Source organism: Plecotus auritus (genome assembly GCF_963455305.1).
Source record: "Plecotus auritus genome assembly, chromosome: 1".
Taxonomy (NCBI): domain Eukaryota; kingdom Metazoa; phylum Chordata; class Mammalia; order Chiroptera; family Vespertilionidae; genus Plecotus; species Plecotus auritus.
This window is the reverse complement of record NC_137770.1, coordinates 170,398,298-170,421,909: the sequence shown is the minus strand read 5'-3', so window position 1 is coordinate 170,421,909 and position 23,612 is coordinate 170,398,298. Positions and strand designations below refer to the sequence as shown.

The 23,612-nt window shown below is 41.9% G+C and overlaps 1 protein-coding gene across 2 annotated transcripts in view; it reads left to right on the top strand.

Moving 5' to 3' along the window:
* SGMS2 (sphingomyelin synthase 2) overlaps positions 1 to 23,612 on the top strand; it is an 89,435-nt gene that overhangs the window by 50,488 nt on the left and 15,335 nt on the right. The gene's annotated exons all lie outside the window — the stretch shown is intronic.

Here is a 23,612-nt window from a genome sequence, read left to right as displayed (position 1 = left end):
CGCCATGTTCACTGGTTTCTCTTTGAAACCTTCCCCTTTCCTCTCTGGGACCTGCTTCCAGACCTGCCTGAGTGCACTTTGATATTAAAGCTTCCATTCTGGGGGTGTTAACGCCCAGCCCCAGCCAGGCCTTCACCGCCCCCCCTTCCCCAGCCTCCCCACCGCCATCCTCCTCCCATTCCCTGCCTGGGATGCTCCAACTTCTAGTCAACAAAGTACACTTAACGCACCACCAACCTAACCCTGGCCGGTGTCTTTGGGGTCCAGCCCTCAGGGACGAAAGCGGTCCCCTCCTTAGTGTCCGACTCCACCCCAGCTAAGCTGTGCCTTCCCTCCCAGCGCAGGGCGCCTGGCTCAGCCAGGGTGGCCAAGGCCCATGTGGCCCGGGTGCTGCTGCCACGGAGCAGGAGTGTCTCTGCCCGGAAGGCCTCCAACCGTCCACCCCTCTGTCCCAACAGCCCATGCTGGGGACCACTGCCATCCTCCCGCACCTGGGCGGGGCTCCCCGCTCCACGCCATCTGTGCCCTGCCCCTTGCCGGGTGCAGCTGCTCCCCCCGCCCCCCCCCCCCCCCCCCCCCCCCCGTGGTCGCCACCCTCTCCCCTGTGCAGCCCCGCATTTCCTTCCCTTTTCTATTCCTGTGTCTTTTTCTTGTTCTCTTTCTGTATTTCTGTTTCTCCTGCATGCAGGCCTGCCTTCCTCTCCCTCTCCTTCCTTATCCCCTCCTATCCTATCCTATCCTGCCCCGGCCTTGCAGCTGCCTGAGCAGAGGGCAGGGACGCAGCTTGCTGAATGGTTGTTACCTGACGGCATCCCAGAAAATTTGCGTATTCCACTGTTATTAGTATAGATAGTACTGGAAGTACTAGCTTCCGTGATCAGATAAGAAAAAATAAAAGGCATCCAAATTGGAAAGGAGGAAGTAAAACTCTTTTCAATATCATGTCCTCATTATTCACAGATGACATGCTATTGTACATAGAAACCCTAAAAGACTCCACCCAAAAACTACTAAATTGAATAAATGAATTTGGCAACATAGCAGGATACAAGATTAACACCCAGAATGTATGGCATTTTTATACACCAATAATGAACTCTCAGAAAGAGAAACTAAAAAAACAATCCCATTTACTATTGCAACAACAAAAATTAAGATACTTAGGAATAAACTTAACGGAGGAGGTAAAAGACCTGTAGTCGGAACACTACAGGAGGTTGGTTCTTCTGACTTAGGAGGGCTGCCCTGCTCCTTTTCTTTGTATTTATTGTAAGAATTTGCCCTGGAGCTGTGTGCTTATTTGTGGATGCTTTCCCTGAAAAGTGGTAAAAGGACATTTTGAGTCAGAAATGACCAAAGTACCGAATGCTGGCCTTACTACTTACTAGCTGGTGATCTTAGGCAATTCACTTAACCTCTCTGCTTATCTGTAAAATGTGATAATAATGATCTCTACCTCATAGAGTTGTGGTGAAGATTAAATAAGATAAAGTATTTAGAATAGAGTTTGGGCAATAAAATACTATGTCAGTGTTAACTATAGCTCTTATTCTTAAGTTTAGACCATGTAAATATAAATCACTAATGGGATACAAAGTCAACCTTTTTTAAACACTTAAGTATTCCAATGTAGTATTTAAAGTGTATGTGTTTATAAGTACTTTTTCAAACAAAAGCTTTCTTAAAGTAATTACAAAGCCAGAAATATAATAATCAATTAGCTTCACTGTGCTGTGCCAGCTCAGCCAAGGGTTCGGCGAGCCTGAGGGAGGGTGGTGAAGGATTGAAGAAAAGACAGACAAAGAGAATAAGCTGGGTCTAGGTGGATCTCCTGTGCCTGGCTGAGGCCACAGAGAGAGATCCAGAGGGCAAGCTGAGCCTTTATTTTATAGCCAGAGGTAAACAAGGTAGTGGTCACCATAGTTACAATGTTCTTGTGAGTTTCACTTGTTTTGGCAGCACTTGCTGCACGTCCCACAGCCCATTAGCTACCCAGGAAAGATCTAGGGAGCAGTCACATGATCAAGCTTAATTATACTAAGAGGGCTATGCCCTCTAAGCTGGGACTTGTTTGTGGCTTTGCCAACAGGTCAGTCTGAGGCTTAACCCTATAGCTGCTCCCTACACTTCACAATATGAATTAGACTTGTTAAGGCCCCAGAGAAATTGTTACTTTTACCTGCTTATTATTCATGATCTTGTGTTATAGATAAGGCAAGTTACACAAAGTAGTCAACCAACATTTTCTAAAAAATTATTTGGTAGTTGATCTTCAAATACAGGTGTCTGATTGTACTTGAGTGAAAATCTCCGGAGAGAACGTCTGTGTATCTGGTCAGTTATCTGTTGAAAACCAGTAACAGTAACATCCTTGATGGGTACATTTTTATTTTTAGGAGTTGGTGCCACTTTCAGAATAAGATGAAGTGGTTTTTTGTTCCTATAACAATAGGATTCCAGAGCCTGCTTTAGAGTTCCGGCTAGCTCTGTTGCCCCTGTCTGTATCACACCCACATATTAGCCAAATATCTAATGCAAATTTGAAAGGCTTTATGATTATTAAATGTACTGTTTAATTCAGTGGATTTGCTTACTCTTGACAACCTCTGAATTAATGTCTGATTTGCACCTATAGAACACCATCTATAAGGGATGTGTATAATAATTGTGCATGAATATGTAGGTCAAATGGCAAACATATAAATTAGTAACCAGACTTTGAAAATGTTGGGCACGAAGCCTAATATGTAAAGACCTAATAAAAGGGAACAGAAATTAATTAAATATGGCTGGAAGCACAAAAACTGAGCCTGAAAGGAAGGCAGAGGCCAGACCATGAAGGTCCTTGTAAGTAATGGCAGAAGGACACACCACCAGGAAGCAGTCTGGAGAAAAAATAAGATAATCGGGAAAGGCGAGCTGGCAGGGTATTTGTTATTGTGAAATTTATGTTAATTTTGTCCGGATGTAACAGTGGCATTAAGGGTTTTTTTTTTGTTTGTTTTGTTTTTAAAGAGAGCCTTTATCTTAAGAGGCATACTGAAATATTTCCAGATGAAATATGATCTCTGGGATTGCTTCAAAAGGAAATCCAGGGTAGAGGAGAAATTAAAAAGATTTTTCCATGATAATTGTACCTGATGAGGTTGTTCACTGCCCTGTTCTCTCTACTTTCAAGATAATATGTTTGAAATCTTCTATTATAAGTTTTTTTTTTTTTTTAAGTCAAAATAAGCAATGGATTTTGACCCTGGGGAGATATTTAAGGGCTTTAAGTAAGTCAATAAAGCAGGAAATGGACTAGGAACAAACCCGGAGGGGGAGGGAGGGCGTGCTGGTTAAATACCTAGGCAGACCCTCCTTTCCTCACAGACTGTGGTGCTTCCGTTTCTCTTGTGCAGGAATGCTCATGACTGTCTTCTTAGCAGACTGTTTGCTGTTACCCATTTTCTCTTAACACGGTCACTTTGCACTCTAGCAGTGCAACATACTGGCAGTGCCTGATATTCCTAGGACTATGTGGGCTTTCTTTTTGCTAAATAAATAATGTTAATGTGTCTTTTTCGGTGGATGGATTTGATTTGTTGTGGCTATTGATATGTGTTTGGACTAATTCCTGTCCTCTGCAAGTAAGAGGTGTCTGTGAACTGAACTAAGCTCAAGGGAGCAAGTACTAGATGGGCGATTAAAATGGACAGGACCTGGGGTGATGGTCCGGGGAGCAGACGGGGAGTGTGAAGCTGAGATGAGAGCTGTGATTTTATTTACCCTGCGTAGCTGGGTGGATGGTGGGACAGTTTGCAGAGATAAGGGACAAAAGAGGAGGCGCCCACCTGGTGGAGGGAAAGGATGGTTGCAGTTGGGGACATGAGCTGTAAGCATCTGCTTTTTCTGTTGTTAGGGCCACGAACCCTTCTCAAGCACATCAAACTCAGGGCAGGCAGGCCACATGCAGCCCGCCCGCCCACCGCGAGTTTGACATGCTTGCAATGGAATTTACTCTTTAAAGACACTCCCACCCCCATCAACCCATAATCCTTGGCATTCTGAAGATGTGCCCCTAAAGTGCAGATACATGTTAATCAGAATATCACTTTTGATCTTGTTCAGTATAAGCTTTGGGCCCCAATCTACTAATACAGATATTTTAGAAGCAATAACAAGGCCCCCCCCCAAAAAAAAAAACAACACAGAAAATAAATAACCTCTCATTTTCTAGGCTGTTACTTTTAGTTTTTTAAACTACGTGTTTGTTTTTTTTATAACGTATCTATGTTTACAAACCAGTTTCAAGTGATTATTTATAGTCAAATACTTTTATTTGTGTAGGGTCATCAATGAAAATTGGATTACATGGAATAAGACTAAATATGGAATTACATCTTTTAGCTTCCTGGTACTAATTGGACATCGAGTTTCAAGTGTTTCCTGACTCCCTCTTCACAGTGCTTTTAATCATCCTGCGTTGTTCTAAATCTGCCTCACTCCGTAGAAAACAGCTCCGGCTGTAGCTGGCTCCCAAGGACAGACCAGGGCTAACCTGAATAGGTAACTACTTCACTGCTTTTCTGTTCACTACTGAGTTTGGGAGCTTGGCGTTTTTAAAGGCTCTCTAAAAAATAAAGGCTACTCTTAGTTGTTGTTTTTTAATTGTTTAAAGTATTGCATATGTCTTCTTCTTCCCCAATTGACCCCTCCCCAGCCACTCCTACCCTCCAGGACAAGCCCCTACCTCCCCTGTGTCTGTGTCCATTGGTTATGCTAATATGCATGCATACAAGTCCTTTGGTTGATCTCTTACCCCCACACCACACACACACACACACACACACACACACACACCTCCCCTACCTTCCTTCTGAGGTTGGATGGTCTGTTCAGTGTTTCTTTGTCTCTAGATCTATTTTTGCTCATCAGTTTATGTTGGTCATTATATTCCACAAATGAGTGAGATCATATATTTACCTTTCTCTGACTGGCTTATTTCACTTAGCATAATGCTCTCCAGGTCCATCTATGCTGTTGCAAATGGTAAAAGTTTCTTCTTTTTTATACCTCAACATAATAAAAGCCTATATGACATACCTACAGCCAACATCATACTCAATGGGCAAAAACTAAAGCCATTTCCTCTAAGAACAGGAACAAGACAGGGATGCCCACTCTCACCACTCCTCTTTGACATAGTACTAGAAGTACTAGCCATTGCAATCAGACAAGAATAAGAAATAAAAGGCATCCAAATTGGAAAAGAAGAAGTAAAACTGTCCTTATTCGCAGATGACATGATACTGTATGTAGAAAACCCCAAAGACTCCATCAAAAAACTACTAGACCTAATAAATGAGTACTCTTAGTTTTAAATTTTTGTTTTCAGCCCTGGCCAGGTGGCTCAGTTGGCTGGAGCATTGTCCCATGCACCAAAAGGTTGTGTTCAGTTCCTGGTCAGGACACATGCCTAGGCTGTGGGTTCAGTCCCCAGTTGGGGCGTGTACAGGAGGCTACTGATCCATGTTTCTCTGTCACATTAATGTTTCTCTCTCTCCCTTTCTCTCTATAAAAAAAAAAATTCATCTGTATACCCTAGATTTATAAACTTCCTAAATAACACATAACCAGACTTTTCTTTTCCCATTTTATATTCATTATTTGAGTTTTCTTTTTACTTTTACTTCTATCTGGTGTGTGGTTTTACTACACTTCAAATACTTTTTCAGGCACTTCTCTAAAAGTTGTTACAAAAGTTGTTTTCATTGCTCATTGTTTTTTTGGTTGTTTTTAAGTGACTTCTGATAGGAAAATGGGAAAGTTACTTAGTCAAAACTCCCTTGAGGATAGGAGCCATTTCTGTTACCTTCCTTGCTTCGCACTCAAGCCCACTCTGCCCAGGATGGAAGCCAGAAAAGGTTGTCTCCCATGTGGCCATGCACTCATCTGCCTTCCCGCCCAGGCTTCCCGGGGTAGCACAGTCCTTACCCTCAAGGACTGCTTATCTTGAGTTTGGTCATTTCATTAACCGCGTGTGGTTTTTAAAGTTTTCTATATTGCTAGCTTCTATCCCACCTATTTAAGATAAAATTGTAAAATCTCTGCATTGAAATTGAATCCTGACACCTCATTAGATATTTGATAGCTTCAGCTTTTCTGTCCCTACGTAATGTCTTTGTTTTTATTCTTCCTGTCTTCATAAGATTGCATCTTTAACCTTTTCTTAAAAACCTCATGTGGGTTAAACATTCCTTAGAAGCAGCACTGGGGTGATCAATGAAATAAAAGTCCATTATGACCAATATAATTAGAATATTATACACAGATGTACATTATTTTGATCTATTAGAAATGGAAAAGAACTGAAAGACAAAAATCTATAATTGAGTAAGTATGGGAGCATTTTCAGTGGAATCCCTTTTTAGTTTTAGAAAGCTATATTTATACCGGTTTTAGAAGCTGTTTACTGTACTTGGGTCTCAGCAGGTTGGAATATAGATGTTCTCGATAGTCCTTTGACTTGATGGTACTTTGATTTTCCCCAGGGTAATGAGTATTCATTTAAAATGTTTATATGGAATGTTACCTCATAAGGCTAGTTTGAATAGCCCTCCTGTTTTTTGTTGCCCCATCCTGCTTTATTTTTCTTCATGGCACTTAATCTTTTCATTATTATTGTTCCTGTTATATGCTAACAGAATGTAAGCATGAGGGAAGTGACTTTTTAAAAACTGTTGAATCCTTACAACAGTGCCCAGTACAGAGTAGGTACTTACTAAATATTGTTGAGTGAATAATTGTCTGACTTTTTAGGCAGTTAAAATTAGAGCGTGCTGCTATTTTTTTTTTTAACATATTTTATTGATATTTCACAGAGAGGAAGGGAGAGGGATAGAGAGCTAGAAACATCGATGAGAGAGAAACATCGATCAGCTGCCTCCTGCACATCCCCCACTGGGGATGTGCCTGCAACCAATGTACATGCCCTTGACTGGAATCGAACCCGGGACCCTTCAGTCCGCAGGCCGACCCTCTATCCACTGAGCCAAACCGGTTTCGGCAGAGCGTGCTGCTATTTTATTTTCCAATACAAAAAAAGGTAAAGTCACTGTTCCATGTAGTAGCCCCTTTCCAGCAACCATGTAATTTATTTATACATAACACAGTGTTTCCTCACTATTTTGCAACTTCATTCCCTCACTCAACATTGTATGATGTTATTTTATTGTACAAATAAAACATATTTATAATGTAACAAACAAAAAAACAATGAGCAATGAAAAAAACTTTTGTAACAACTTTTAGAGAAGTGCCTGAAAAAGTATTTGAAGTTTAGTAAAACCATACACCAGATAGAAGTAAAAGTAAAAAGGAAACTCAAATCCCATCATGGTGGACAGTATGGTTTTAGTCTTAATAGGTCCAGAATCATTTATCTGTAATTTCAAAATCTAAACTCTAAAAACAAAAGACTCCTCCTTCCTCCCCTCCCTCCCCTTTTTCCCTCCCTCCCTCCTTTCTTCCCTCCCTTCCTTCTTCCCTCCCCTCCTTCCCTCCCCTCCCTTCCACCCTCCCTCTCCTCCCTTCCTCCCTCCTCTCACTTCCTCCCTCCTTCCCCTCCCTTCCTCCCTCCCTCTCCTCCCTTCCTCCCTCCTCTCCCTTCCTCCCTCCTTCCACTCCCTTCCTCCCTCCCTCTCTTCCCTTCCTCCCTCCCCTCCCTTCCTCCCTTCCTTCTTTCTTTCCTTCCTTTCTTCCCTCCTTCCTTTGATAACCTTTGGTGTTAACACCCTTCTTGAACTGACCAAAATTTCTTTATAGTCTTTATTCATCCAACTTAATGTGAATATATCCCTATGTCTCATTCAGATATATTAATGTTTGGTTATTTGGTGTTTCCCAAATCCAGTATGAACTATTTGACCCAATATATCTAATATATGGTATATGTACCTACAATCTTTCTGAAACCCAAAGTTGTGAATTTTTAAATGCATCTTTTCCAAAAAATTCTGATTAGTGAATTTGGAAAACAATCTTTTCATGCTTATGCAGTATCTTTAAGATACATTCCTAGAAGTGATTCAAAGTAGGCAACAAATAGCTTTTGAAATTAGGGGAAACAATACTAGTTTTTTTAAGTTTATTTTTTTATTGATTTCAGAGAGGAATGGAGAGGGAGAGAGAGATGGAAATATCAGTGATGAGAGAGAATCATTGATTGACTGCCTCCTGCACACTCCCTACTAGGGATTGATCCCACAACTAGGGCATGTGCCCTTGACCTGAATGGAACCTGGGACCCTTGAGTCTGCAGGCTGACACTCTATTCACTGAGCCAAACCAGCTAGGGCAACAATACTAATTTGTTTAAAAAGATACAAAATTAGAATTTTGGAATACTTGGGATTGTAACTCAGTAATATTGTAATGGATTTTTGCAAACTGGATTAAGTTAATGTTTCCAGTTGTTCTTTAAATTTGTTAAAATGATTTTTATAAATAGGGTCCATACTCTTGAATGCTGTACTTTATTTAACTAACCATTTGGTAATTTTAGCTTATCTCCAAAGTTTTGTTATCACAGAGAGTAGAGGACAGAAACTGTTAGCTAATAATGAATGAGTACAATAAGGCAAGAATCCACCAAGTATCAGGAAAAATGTTTTTTAAAATGCTCAAATGCACAAGCTTATTAAAACATCCTTGGTGCACAAAGATTACCAATATTTATAAAAGCTAACTTAGGGATTTGCATTTTTGACTGAATCCTCTTTTCCATCAAACCCAGTTCAGCCTGATTCTCTATTTGGCAGCTGGTTTTCTTCAGGAGAACAACACCAAATAAGTGACTGGTTTTTAGTTTGTGACATACTGAGTGACATCCATTATATGAAAATGGTTCATTATAAAGCAGTGCTCACTCCTTTCTTGCTCATAAACCCTGCAGAAAAGACATCACTCTTTTGCACAATTAAGTCTCTTCTTGGAAGTTGGCACTAAATAATTGAATACATGTACTTCAGATTAGGGCTGATACATCCAAATAGTTATTAGTTTATCAGGCTTCCTCCAGCAGCAGCAACAATGCAGACTTTCCCAAAAACACAACAATCAAAACATACATTTTTTAAAATATATTTTATTGATTTTTTACAGAGAGGAAGGGAGAGAGATAGACAGAAACATCGATCAGCTGCCTCTTGCACACCCTCCACCGGGGATGTGCCCGCAACCAAGGTACATGCCCTTGACCGGAATCGAACCTGGGACCCTTCAGTCCGCAGGCCGTAGCTCTGTCCACTGAGCCAAATCAGTTAGGGCAAAATATACATTTTTTATTGCAGTTCATTGAGGCTGAGTTGAAAACATGAAATAGAGATTTCAGTTAATAAATACTTCTGTGGCAGCATAGTAACAACTATACCTGGTTTCTGATACTTTTAGCTATAAATTAACACATTTTTAATGAATATTTCAAAAATATGGACCATACACAAATGTAGGAAGGAAAAAAATCTCACCCTCCTACCACTTCGGCAGCCATTCTTAATATTTTTGTGAACTTGTGCGGACTTTTCTGTACATGCATTTTTTACATACTTCAAATTGTACAAAACACAAGACCTTTTTAAAACCAAAGCACATTCTCTCGGTGAACTCTGTCAGTACTTGTATAGTTAAGATAGCCGTTAGTATATGCCTGATTATAAGAATGTTTCATGTGGAAAATTAGAAAATGCAGTTGAGAATAAATAAAAAATAAAACTGCCCATAAATTCATCAAGTAGTGTTAATTTTTGCTATATTTTTTCAGATTCTTTTTTATATATGTAATATACATCTTTGCATCACTGAAATTATAACTGCCGTTTCCTTGTCATTAAATCTTAAGCATAATTTTTAGAAACTATTTTAAAATGCTTTTATAAGCACATGCAAGGATGAATACTTTTATCACAGAAAATTTGGAGGAAATAGGAAAGTACAAAAGAAAATAAAAATAACTTCTAAACTCTACCACCAGCATTAACATCTGATATTCTTTTGGTATATTTATTAACTTGGTCTCTTTTTAGTGCACATTTTTACATTTTTATGAAAATAAGAATACAGGGCTGTTTTTAAAACAATATATTTAATATATTGTATGGATACTTTACTCTCCTACTTGGATTTAGATTGTTTCACTGAGTACATTGTTGGGTAATGTTTTTTTCTGTAATTAAGACATGTTCCAAAATTCTCAGTCGTAGAGTTACTATGTCAAGAGATATTAGCTTTAAAAAACAAACAAACAAACAAAACTCAGCATATGTTTAAAGAGAGAGAGACATACCTTCAAAAGAATTGTACCAACTTAGGATCCCACCAGCAATTCATTTCAGTTTTCAGGCTGTTTTCCAATTACAGCTTACATGGCCTTTAATGGGCTTTGCGTCAATGTCACCTTCCAGTGTTCCTATCCATGGATTATTATGGGTACAAGCTTGTGTGTTAGTTTGTCAGTATGACATTCTGGAGGAAGTTTTTGTTATAAATATTGGGAAATATTTAGTCATAGGAGCTTTGTGGCCTAGGATTTGTCAGCAGAGGATTAGGGGAAATCAACCCGAAGTAGAAAGCAAGAAAATGAGTTCTGGCTCTGAGACTGGGCCCCGGCAATGTTACCCCCTTCTTCTGCCTTCTTGCCCACCCATTCCCCACTCACTGCATGGATATTCTCTCTGCCTCCGTCTCTTTCCACGTGCTCGCAATGGTGTATATGAGGGTGCTTCCAGGTTAGGTTCCTGGAATCACTGGCCTTCACTGCAAAGAGTGTGAGAATGAAAAGCTGATTTAATGTGCCAAGAAAAATGAGTGCCAAGGCTCCAAGGGAAAGTCTTGAATAAATAAATAATCATAGTTGTAATATATTTTTGTATATTTTTTGTGTAGAATTTACTTATATTCATGTTTTAATTATGTCTATTTGATTATTTATATATGATAACTAGCAGTTTCTGCTAAATAGACTGACTCTTGTGACATGCAGACCTAATTTCAGTTGTAGTTGTGTTTACAATTGCTAAGATATAAACGGCAGTGTAGGTTGTCCCAGATTTTCAAGACTGTGTTGCTGCGCCTACCTCTAACCCTACCCCAGTTTGGTTTTCCGTCCAAATATTCAGGGCTGTCCTGCTTTTTTTGTTTTTGGTTTTTTGATGCTGTTGTTGTTTTTTAATTGACTTTAGAGAAAGAGGAAGGGAGAGGGATATATATAGAGAGAAACATCAATGAGAGAGAAACATCAATCGGCTGCCTCCTGCATTCCCCCTACTGGGGATGAAGCCCATAACTCCGGCATGTGCCCAGACCAGGAATTGAACCTGCCCAGACCAGGACTCTTGGTGCATGAGTGGATGCTCAGCCACTGAGCCTCACTGGCAGGGCAAGGCTGTCCTGGTTTTGATGACAGAGAGTGATGCTCAGCTCCATTGCCTCTGCGCTTCCCAGGCTGTAAGCTGGCCTTTTACAGCATGTCTTACTTTGGGCCCCTGAGAGCCAACAATCATGCCTATTTTTACTTTTCTATATTTTCTTTCTTTTTCAAGGCTTCACTGTAAAAACTCTTACTTGTTCTTCTCCTTTCTTTTCCAAACTCTTTTTCTTCTTTTTCTAATTATCTCCTGGAGGGATGGCTTGGGTATATTGGAACTAAATTTCTGATGTTATGGTATTCCTAAAAGAAATACAAAACAGTAACTGTGTATCCTGTTCTAGATTATTTTGCTTAAGGGCAATGGGCAGTTGTCTAAGAATCACTACATAATCAATGGTATGCAAACATTCTTTCACAATCTTTTTTTTTTTTTTTTTTAATATATTTTATTGATTTTTTACAGAGAGGAAGGGAGAGGGATAGAGAGTTAGAAACATCGATGAGAGAGAAACATCGATCAGCTGCCTCCTGCACGCCCCCCACTGGGAATGTGCCCGCAACCAAGGTACATGCCCTTGACCGGAATCGAACCCGGGACCCTTCAGTCCGCAGGCCGACGCTCTATCCACTGAGCCAAACCGGTTTCGGCCTTTCACAATCTTTATACCAACAGCTGCCTATACTTTGGGGTAGAGTGTTCAAGTTCCAGGCAGGGGAAGTTGAGGAGAGTCGGCAACGAAAGATACATTTATTTAATTACTAGAGGCATGGTACACGGGTGGGGTTCCTTGGCCTGGCCTGACCAGATCGGGCCAAAACCGGCTCTCCGACCTGACCAGATCAGGCTGAAACCGGCTCTCCGACATCCCCCGAGGGGTCCCGGATTGAGAGAGGGTGCAGGCCAGGCCAAGGGACCCCATCACAAGGGACCCCACCCATGCACGATCGGGGCGGGGAGGGACCATGAGAGAGCTCCAGGGTGTATTCGGTCTGTCTCGCCCAGTCCTGAGCAGCCATACCCCAGTAGCAAGCTAACCTACCGGTCAGAGCATCTGCCCCCTGGTGGTCAGTGCACGTCATAGCGACTGGTCAAACAGTCGCTTAGCATATTAGGCTTTTATTATGTAGGATTAGAAACTGCTTTGCAACTTTGTGAACCAGCACAGTTGGAAAAAGTCTTGAGTGAACTGTTCTTCCTGTTTTAAGAGACACATGCATGAAAACACCTTGACATAGCTGAAGGTTCCTGGATCATTTGTTCTTGCTAAAGATATCAAGACTGACTTCTACAAAATGTCATGTTCCCATAAAAGCCCCTCTGTCTGTTAGCAGGCATTCTGGCTATACAGATATTGCTAAAGTGGCATCCTGTTAAGACTCAGGAGTTTAACCTTTAAAGGTATTTGCTGCTTCTTTCCCAAGGGTATTGTTCCTCGTGTTGGATTGGGTTGGGAAGTTGGGGTCCCCATTCATAGACCCAAACTTAGGAAACACAATTCACCATTTCTGAGTTTTTTGCAGAAACCAAAGCCCAGATTGGAAACATTGGTCAAATTAGTGTTTTTCAGAGAAATAATTTATTTAAATACAACATAGCAGTTTAAATTCCAGGAGAAACTAGAGGCAAATACACTTACCTCAATTGCTCTGGAGTTGCTTTTTATAGTCTCACTGGAGGCCCAGTGCACAGAATTCATGTACGGGGGATGGGGTGTCCCTCAGCCCAGGCTGCACCCTCTCCAATCTGGGACCCCGCTCACAATCCAGGACTGCTGGCTCCCAACTGCTCACCTGCCTGCCTTCCTGATTGCCCCTAACCGCTTCTGCCTGCCAGCCTGATCACCCCCTAACCACTACCCTGCCAGCCTGACTGATGCCTAACTGCTCCCCTGCCAGACTGATTGCCCCTAACTGCCGTCCCCAGCAGGCCTGGTCACCCCTAACTACCCTCCCCTGCAGGCCTGGTCACCCCTAACTGCCCTCCCCTGCAGGCCTGGTCACCCCTAACTGCTGTTCCCTGCAGGCCTGGTCCCCCCAACTGCTCTCCCCTACAGGACTGGGTACCCCCAACTGCTCTTCCCTGCAGGCCCGGTCTCCCCCAACTTCCCTCCTCTGCTGGCCTGGTCACCCCCAACTGCCCTCCCCTGCTGGCCATTCTTGTGGTGGCCATCTTGTGTCCACATGGGGGCAGCCATCTTGTGTGTTGGAGTGATGGTCAATCTGCATATTACTCTTTTATTAGATAGGATAGAGGCCTGCTGCACAGGTGGAGGCTGGCTGGTTTGCCCTGAAGGGTGTCCCGGATCAGGGTGGAGGTTCCCTTGGGGCATGGGGTGGCCGGGGCGAGGGGCCTGTGGTGGTTTGCAGGCCGGCCATGCCCCCCGGCGACGCAAGCGGAGGCCCTGGTATCTGGGATTTATTTATCTTCTATAATTGAAACTTTGTAGCCTTGAGCAGAGGCCTGGGCCAGCCAGGGTGTGCAGGAAGCTTGGCTTCCTCCATTGCCTGGGAAACCCAAGCCTCCTGTTCGCTCTGTGGCTGCAGCCATTTTTGTTGGGATTTATTTATCTTCTATAATTGAAACTTTGTAGCCTTGAGCGGAGGCCTGGGCCAGCCAGGATGTGCAGGAAGCTTGGCTTCCTCCATTGCCAGGGAAACCCAAGCCTCCTGTTCACTTTGTGGCTACAGCCATCTTGGTTGGGCTAATTTGCATACTCACCCTTGATTGGCTGGTGGGCATGGCTTGTGGTGTAACGGAGGTACGGTCAATTTGCATATTACTCTTATATTAGATAGGACTAGAGGCCTGGTGCACAGATCTGTGCACTGGTGGGAGGTGTGGCCTGAGGGGATTGGCCCGCTGTGGGAGTGCCGCTTATCCCAGTCAGCCAAGCGGCTGTGGACCCGCCCTCTGAGTGGCTGCTGAATGAGGAAATTAGTCTGAGCTGATATTTTGGGGTAATGTCTTGGGTAAAGGTGTGTTCTGTGTCCTGGAGGAACCTGGTGGAGAGCTTTGCACCCCAAAGCCGCTCAGTGAATGTCCTTGATGTGTGATGCCAGGTCGGTGACATCGGGGATGTTCAGGGCAGCCGTGCTCTAGGATCCTCAGCCATCAGGACAGCCTCCCCGGGGGGATCCACAGTCATGTCCCCTCTTGCCATCCGTTATGCCAGCTCCCTGCACTCTTTCTAGAACACACCTTAGAAGGCCTGCATCAGCTGGTGGGGTCAGGCCAGAGTCTGGATTGTCTCAGGTATTTGATAGGTGCAGAGACTTGGCCTCACCCTAGGCCTGTTAGCGGCTGCTCCCGCTGCAGGAGCAGCTGCTCATCCCGGTCAGCTGTGACCACCAGGGGGCAGCTCCTGCATTGAGTGTCTGCCCCCTGGTGGTCAGTGTGCGTCATAGCGACTGGTCGACCAGTCATTCTGGTTGTTCACCATTTGGTCGCTGGGCTTTTATTTATATATAGATATAGATATAAATACCACTTGAGAGCAATGGCTCATTCTGCAAGTCGTGTGAAAGCAACTCTAGAAAATACACAGCCCTGTGTTTTTGATGAAAGCTGAAAATAGCATATACCGTCTATGAGTAGAATACATTCTCTGTTACTTTATTTGTAGAACATTTTTGTGATTGGCAGACGTGAATGAGAAAGGTAGGCTTTTACAGGGCTTTCTGGGTCTACCATGGTCCCTTTCCTTTCATGTTTTTTCTTTTCCTGGAGGATCCAGGTGGGCTGAAACACAGGACTTTCAGAATCTCAGGGCCATCTAGCCTTCCTCATGCCTCCTACTCAACAGGGCCATCTAGCCTTCCTCATGCCCCCTACTCAACAGGGCCATCTAGCCTTCCTTATGCCCCCTACTGCCCTCTACCAGGCTCTGTGGAAGCACACCAAAATGGCCACAAGCAGGTGGGGCTAACCTGCCAAAGGTGCACATTCTAGAACCTTTCTTCTCCTTAATTTTTCAGTGTTAATTCTGGGTATCAGGTAGTGCTCCCCTAAATCTCTCAAGCTACATTAAGATACTTCTTGCATTTGTGTTGTTGGCACAGAGCACTAAGCAGAAATATGATAACCAATAGCCCGTTGATGTCTAATTCTAGACTTCAGAACTCTACAAGGAAATTGTGTAGCTTGTGTCATTTGCACAGCAGCACTGGGGCTGAGTAAGCGTCCTGTTCTTAGACACCTGCTCTCTGCCGTAACCACGGCATGTACTGCCCACAGGCGCCTGGTTAAATGTTTCCCCTAAGTCTCTGCTTTTGCCTCCACACTAGAGCAGGATTATTGAACTCCTCGCTCTGGATTCTTGCTTAAAGGTAATTTCAGTCTCACTCTAATGCACTAGTAAACAGCAGCAGTGTTTCAAGATGCTGTTTTAAAATATCCATTTAAGTAGCCCATTCATATTATTCAGTGCAAACTTTTTTGAAATCATATAAAATATACACACAGTTTAGTCACCATGTGGTAGAGAATCCAATAGGTTTATTTCTAAGTAATCTGAACGGCATGGAATAAAGGAGCTTTATCTGTAAAAGTAGACAATTATGAAATTATTTTTAAGGAACTATTTTTTTTTCTTCTTTTTTCTTAGCATGGTTTTCCTGTAATAAGATACTATGCTTCCAAACTTGAAAAGATTTTTGTTGTTGTTGACGACAAGGAAATACACTGTTGACTCTGGTGGTGATCCGTTTATTTACTTAGAATGAGATCTCTAACATCATTTAGAAAAAGTGTGGTTAGGGGAGTATGATATTAAACTGTTAGATCCAGCTTCTGCTTCTCTCTTTCTTAGACCAGCCACTGTTCTTAAGAGAACATAAAAGCTCCAATATCAGACTTAAATCTCTTCTAAAAATATTAAATGGAATGTTTTTTATAGTTATCAGAAACTTCTCACTTTAATGGGTAATCTGCATAGACACCTGTCCCAGAGAAATAAGTATTCAAACCTACAGGAATCAACTTCTAGGTACGTAAGTCTTTGGGCCATATAAGGAAGAAGAGGAATGTAGAAGCAGGTAGTTATCACTGTCGTTCAGTTAGACTGTCAGATTTAGCATTTCTGATAAAGCCTCCACGTGTTTATGCTATACAAGTGCTGGCTGCCTTTGTTTGACCATGAAACATGGAGCCGGTCATGCCAGTTGTGTGGAATGATTGTAGTGACACCTACCCTGAAGATTATTCAACGTACAAATGTCTGTTTAAATTATAGAGGATGTCTTTTGCTCACCTGCTAAAGTAGATAAGCATTTAAACTCAAAGATAAGCCTGCAACCCAGCTTATTCTGAGGCCATGGGTACATTAGAAATGGTGGGAAGTAGAGAATTCAGCCTAGTTCTTTTTTCTCAACACTGAAAGGAAGAAACCACTGGCATTCTCCCCACTCCCACGCTCCAGACATTCTCTAAGGTCTCCTAGACCAGTGGTCGGCAAACTGCAGCTCGCGAGCCACATGCGGCTCTTTGGCCCCTTGAATGTGGCTCTTCCACAAAATACCACAGCCTGGGCGAGTCTATTTTGAAAAAGTGGCGTTAGAAGAAGTTTAAGTTTAAAAAATTTGGCTCTCAAAAGAAATTTCAATCATTGTACTGTTGATATTTAGCTCTGTTGACTAATGAGTTTGCCGACCACTGTCCTAGACAGACCAGGAATGGGGCTGGGGAAAGGGGCAGGGACAAGCATAGGCCAGCTTTTGGGAAAAGAGGATGATGTGTCCCCACTATACCCCTTAATTCTGAAAACTTGTGATTTACAGTGTATCCCAAAAGACATTGAAAGGATTATTTTAAATATTCCCTAATCTTTGACCTCATTTTACAACCCTCTTCTATATTTAGGGTCCCAGTCAGTCTGCCTGTCTGTCCACCTTACCTACCTAATCCATCCACTCTGTAATTCTAATCTATTTATCCTGTCTTCCCTGCTCACTCATGTATTCATTCATTTGTTTATTTGTAAATTGTCTTTCCCTGTGACTCCACGGCTCGGTAAGGTTCCTCTCCCCAGACTGCAGGGCTTCCCTTCCCTCAGGCCCAGGCTGCAGTGTTGTCTTTCCAAAATACAAGGAGGTCAGATCTGATCGTGGGAATTCTCCAGCCACCAGTAAAAAGAGTAACAGCTAGAAAATAGAAGCCACATTTTAAAACATCCTGTGGAACATTTTTCAAGTCAAATTTTGGTGATGGTCCTTTATTGACTCAAACTTAGAAATCAGAAACAGTTGATGTGGCTGAGGACTGCTCCGCCCCCTCAATACGTTGGGCTCCTACAAATACCCCTTCTTGGGAGATACTCCCAATCTCACAAGGCTTTGTTTTCAAATTTGCACAGCTAATATTTGCTCTGTGTAAACACGCATTCATTTCAGCAAGTATTAAATTGTCTACCTCGCCTGTTAAAGTGAGCAATTCTTTTTAGTGAGAAATAAGACAGATCATCTTTTCCTTTTAATTCAACTCCTAGTAAATTTTGATGAGTTCTATTAGAAAACTCACCTGTTTTTTTGTCACTTTATATTATGTAGTTACAAATTTATTTTTGGAGCACAGTTTACACAAATCTTGTTCAACAGTCTGCTTTTCATTGGCCTTGGTCTTGTCTGTAGAAGTGTGTGTTATTTCGGAATCACTGCTGAAGAAGTGCTCAGCTGGTAAGTACAACACTTTAAAGGGATACGTGAGCCTGGATTGTAATAGAATATGGGATAGTCCTTGATTTTCTAATTCTTCAGGAACCATTTGTCTCGAGCTCTATCTTCCTTTTAACAGCTTAAATGAATTATAACTTACTATAAAATTCATTTGTTTTAAAAGGGCACGATGCAATGATTTTTAGTAAATTCACCAAATTGTGCAGCCATCGTCACTAATTTTAGAACATTTCCATCACCCCGAAAAGAAACTTCCAGCCTATTTGCTCTTTATTCCCACTTGCCGTCCTAGGTAACCACTATTGATAGGTGTATCTTTCTCTTACAACAACTGGATACAGAACTAATATCGTCCAATCTACCTTCATATGGGATATTTTTAGTCTCTCCTCTACCCAAGCATATCTCTCCCAAAGTTCAGAAAGGCAGTAACTGACTTTTCAATTATATTTTTGACATTAAAAAAATGTTTTCCCTAATCTATTCTCAGAATAGTGTCACCAAGCTACCTTACAAGCCTGCCCATTTCCCTAACTTAAATCTATCAATTACCTATGCAAGTGTGGGGTCTACAGGTCTTTCAAGGACTCTTTTCCATGTTACTTTTGTTGGGAAAGTATTTCACACACATACTAGTATATACATAATTTTTTAGTAAGCGTGTGTCTTCTTTTCAGGTTTCAAAAACACTCTAGTAAAATTATTTAACAAATTTTTTGGGTGCTTCTGCAGTAGAATCCCATGACTCCTGAGGCAGGTGCCCTTGTATCCATAAGCTTGTTGGTACTTAATGATTTTAGGTGGGAAAATTTTTATAAATACGTTAAGCTCTAAGAATGTTAATAAGGAAAAGCTAAGGTGTCTTGGTCTCAGAAAAAACCTCATGGGCATAAAATTTCTTAGCTAAACTGGATCCTGTTAACATGAAGTGATATACCTTTATTATAAATTTAATATGGTGGTTTACTAGTAACAGTTACACATATACATAACAAGGAAATACTTATCAGATTTCTTTTCCCCTACCTCCCACAAGAGGGTTGAATTATATATTAAAATTTTTCTTGGTATATATTAATTTTTGCAAAATTACAAAGACTTAAAAATACCTGCAATATTATCTAGAGGACTTTGCTGTGTATTTACATACCTCTTTTTGGGGGTGGGGACCTTAAAATCGATTGTCTCAATGTTTTCCAATGACTCTTGTAGACCTCTGACATGTAATAAATGGCATGGAGGTGGTGGTGTGCCATTAGAACAGGAGCTCCCGAGGTCAGATTTCTGGTTCAAGTCTGGGCTCTGCCATTCCCACCTGTCTGACCTTGAGCATCTTACTTTATCTCAGTTTCTTTTCTTTACAATATTTCCTAGGGTTGGTATGAGGATTAAGTAGATAATACACAAAGCACAGTAAGTACACATAAGTTGTACATGAGTAAGGTACTAAAAAATGTTACTTTGTGGCTGTTTTACTCTACAACTTGACTTTTTAATGCCTTAATGGTGGACAACTGAGTTTTTTTAAGGCCTGAGAAAGCTTTTGTGTCTGCTAAAAAAATCACTGGTTATTTGTTTTCATTGATATTCAATTCAATAAATTTTGTTTCAAGACCTAGTTTTTTTTTTTAAACCTTTAAGCTCAAGGTATAAATCTCTTTTATTTTCCAATTTGTAAATGTTACAAACACATTTTCTTTGATCAGTGTTTAACTTCCATCTTCAGTGGATTACATGGAAGTAACAGATCACATTAAAACCCATATATAAGCTTAGAGGTTTCCTGAATTTTTAAATGATATTTACACATTTAATACATTATCTTCTTAACCACTTCAAATGTATAACTAGGCAGACATACAAATCTAGCAGCAAAGAATTTCTAAGCCCTACAACCAGAACTTGTGTCTGCTGTCAGAGAGCCTTGGGTCAGAACTGCTGGGGGAGCTGTGTCTCCAGTTTCAAACTTGTTCCTCTTCTTAAAGCCTTGAGTATGTGTCACATGGCCCGCTCCCTTTTTTGATCCATAATCTCTGAAGTGAATTAATGAGGTTCTACATCTATTCAGATCTACGTTTCTACTTAATTCAATACTGTACCCTTCGTATATACTACTAGACGCCCGACGCACGAAGATTCGTGCAGAATGGGCCTTCCTTACCCTGACTGCTGGTGCAGCCTTTGCTCTGGCCCGGAGCCGCCTTTCTGCCTTCGCTCCACCCGGAGCCGCCTTTCCGCCTTCCCACGCTGCCCAGAAACCCAGAGCGGCTGGGGCGGTGCGAAATGCCTGCGTCATCACCATGGCGACATCCCACCCCCAGCTGCTGGGCGCCTGTGTATGCAAATTAACCCACCATCTTTGTTGGGTTAATTTGCATACTCCTGATTGGCTGGTGGGCGTTGCGAAGGTATGGTCAATTTGCATCTTTCTCTTTTATTAGTGTAGATTTATATACTTGTCTCACAGTTTCATAGGTACTATATCAAAACATAGATTTTATAATAAGATAACCATAATTTATTTAACTAATACCCTGTCTTTGGATATTACACTATTTCCAATTTTCAAGCATACTTGTAGAGATATTTTTTGTACAACCTTGTCTCCTTTGGATAACCCACAAAATAGACTAACTCGGAGCCACTACCCCAATATACTTACGTAAACAGTCTAATATCTACCAGTGCAAACCTTCCACTGACGCTTCCATCTGCTTCCTGCTGAAGCTGAGAATCAGTTTGTCAAATTAAGGAACAATCCTATTGAGATTATTAAGAGAAAATGACTACTGATGTATATTAATATGGTAATATCAAGCCCTCTATGGTATAATAGAGGTAACAGGAATAAAACATAGAAGCAAAATGATGTGTTTTCTTGTAATTTCACAAAAAAACTTCTTAAGTTTTCTTAGGGCTGAAAAGAGACGCAGCTGTGGAAGTCTTCTTTCACCAGCTGCTAGAACACATACTACATAGCTAAAACTGTGATGTGGGCATCGAAGGAGCATAGCTATATACACTGAGTGGCCAGATTATTATGATCTCTGAATACATAATAAGCTGGCCACTCAGTGTGTGTGTGTGTGTGTGTGTGTGTGTGTGTGTGTGTGTGTACACACACTAGAGGCCTGGTGCATGAATTCGTGCATGGGTGGGGTCCGGCCAGCCTGGCCAGGGGGTCGAACTCCTGGTTGAGGGAACAATTTGCATATTAGCCTTTTATTATATAGGATATACACTGAGTGGCCAGATTATTATGCATTCAGAGATCATAATAATCTGGCCACTGAGTGTATACTGCTATTTCTACTACTGAAAACTTTCCCAAAAGTTTTTTTATCAAATGCCTTTTTGACTTCACTCAAGATGATCATTTCTTTTTACATATATTTTATTACAATCATTTATTAATTTGAAACCTTCCTTGCATTTCTGGAATAAATCATACCTATTTCTTAAAAAAAAAAACCAAAAAAAAAAAACCTTAACAAAACAATATCGGTGTACTAAAAGTTTCAGAGTTTTGCATTTGCCTTCCAAAGGAAGATTAGTCTATAGAGATCTTTAGCTCTTTAATTATCTAGGTTAACTTCTAGTACTTTGCAATGTAAGAGGCCTTGAAAGCCCTCCATCTGCTCTGTGCTCAGGTATAGCACCCTAAGCAAATGAGCTAATGGGATTGCCATCCATGGAGAGGAACTACTGTGGCCTTTGTCACTTCCCCAGATACTTACTGGTAGGGCAGGGTTACCACAGGAATGAGTATGTTGTAATCACCATCTCGATGACAAACAGTGCGCCCAGGTTTGGTTGACACTTGCTGATTGTGGTTAGTATATTGAATCTTCTTAATGAAATCCCAAGGAGAATATCAATCGAGCCACTAATGACGATAAATGGGTTTTGCACTCACAGAGTGCTCTTACTCCCAGGAGTACAGAGCTCTTCAAGATTAATTATTTCAGTCATCCTCACAGTTGTCCCATGAGGTGAGTGGCAGAGCACTTCCTCTTTAAAAAATAAAAAAGTGACTAATTGGATTTTCTTCTGTTCTACATTCTGTGTTCTAGAACTGGGTAGCCACCTTCTAGAGACCATCTGTGTGTCCATTGGTGGACCTGGGTTTTAAAATCACAGGCTTCTTTCCCATACAAATGCCAGGCTCCCAGCATGTGGAATAGGAAAGTGGGGCAAATTTGGGTGGCATTTGGCAAGATGCAATGAGTGGGATAGCCTAGAGTTGGTAAAACGAGACAGGTAATGGCTGAGTTAGTGCTTTGCTACCTCCATTAGGAATAGTCACCCCTGGTGTTGAAGGTTTGTTTTTGACATTGCCTTACTGAGGCAGTGTTATGTTTACTCTTCCCACAACCTTGTGCCAGGTTACCACAGAGCATATCAGGGAACCCCGTTTTACAGAGGGACACTGCTTCTTTCTCATCCGACGCTAGTGTGTTAGCAGCTGGGGTGTTCACAGGGACAAGAGTAAGTGAGATGTCCGAAACCCTTAGTACTCTCCCTCAGCGGGCATGTATCTCCGTCCTTGCGCCATCCTCCGTGTCTCTGCCAGGCTAACGTTGCTCCTGCGTCTGCTTCCTCTGAGATGGCCTGTGCCTCTCTGTGGACACATCTCGTCAGGGGAGCAGGGATAAAGTAAAGCTGCCTTGTCGAGGGACCACCTCCTAACCTGCACAACGTGCCATTCAGTCTTCTCAAATAGTCTGGTCACTTCAGTTCTGCCTCTTCGGTTAGACTATGAGCCCTTTGGGTGAATATTCAGGTCGGTGTCATTTTGTTGGTTTTTTTCTTTTAACTCCTTTTAATTGCCCCTGGTACCCCTCATCACTGGGGCATTTGGGTGCACAGTAAACACTTGTGGTTGCTCTGTTTACCATCCACAACTCCCAACAAACATGGCCTGTACTTATTAACTGTGTCATTTTAACAACTTTTTTTTTTTTCTTTCGGCAAATGAAGGCTTAGCTGTCACCACTTTGAGTTTTTCCTCCTCAATTTTTCTCTGAAGTTACCCTGAAAGAGAGGCCTTTAAAATGCAAAGGATTATGCTTAAATTGTACAGTGTGCTCAAGCCGAGGACTAATTAGAAGGCTTGGAAGCCTCTTCAGGTGGCCGGGATCTGCAGTCTGGCTAAATGCTGCTTTCCTAAATTGAGAACAGCTGGGGCCGTGTGGCCAGCGAGTATAAAGCGTGGGTGCTGGTGCTCTGGGCTGTGAAGAAGTCTTTGCTTTTTGGAGCCTGTGGAGCTTCTGCTGAGGGCACCCTTTCCTCACTAGGGTCGCGGTGGGTAAGTGCCCGCGCTGGTCCTCTCGGTGCCTGTTTCTGTTGTTTGCCAGAAATTGTGGTGGCTGCGTCAAAATGTTACTAATTTGCCATGCCAGTTGTAGTTACGTTCTTTATGCTTAAGGAGACAAGTGGAGTTTGTTACCGCAATGAGATATAGCTCAGGCTTTGTGTCTCTAAGGCTTTGTGTCATTTTGAAGGCTGTCCGCTTTCCTGAATGGTGTGCATCTCT